Source organism: Corapipo altera, unplaced genomic scaffold (assembly GCF_003945725.1).
Source record: "Corapipo altera isolate COAL_440 unplaced genomic scaffold, ASM394572v1 136, whole genome shotgun sequence".
Lineage (NCBI taxonomy): Eukaryota > Metazoa > Chordata > Aves > Passeriformes > Pipridae > Corapipo > Corapipo altera.
In genome coordinates, this window is record NW_020885109.1 from 78056 (window position 1) to 78441 (window position 386).

The 386-nt window shown below is 61.7% G+C and overlaps 1 protein-coding gene across 1 annotated transcript in view; it reads left to right on the forward strand.

The window, feature by feature from the left end:
- The window catches only part of NDUFA4L2 (NDUFA4, mitochondrial complex associated like 2), a 4634-nt gene that overhangs the window by 3529 nt on the left and 719 nt on the right, over nt 1-386 (forward strand). The window lies entirely within an intron of this gene.

Consider the following 386-nt stretch of genomic DNA (forward strand, 5'->3'; position numbering starts at 1 on the left):
GGGGGGGGGGGGGGGGGGGGGGGGGGGGGGGGGGGGGGGGTATGTGGAATCGCAGAGGATGGATGGGCAGGACAGCCCCACGTGCTGGGGGGACCAGGCTGGTTTTCCCGTGTCCCCACAGCCCCCCCACCTTGCTCATAATTATTTGCTCCCGGTAAAACCACTCATGGATTTAATCTGGCACCAGCTGAGCTCAGCTCTGCAATTAGCAGATCCAGACACCTTGGCTTGGAGGGTGGGAGTGCAGGGGGGTGTTTTGGGGGGGGACAACAGCCCCCCCAGCACATTAATGCCATTAACAGCTCCGGGGGGGCTGTGCTTGCAGCACGGCCCCCCCCTCATCCCCCAATAACACACACAAACATCTTCCCAGATGGAAAATTCTG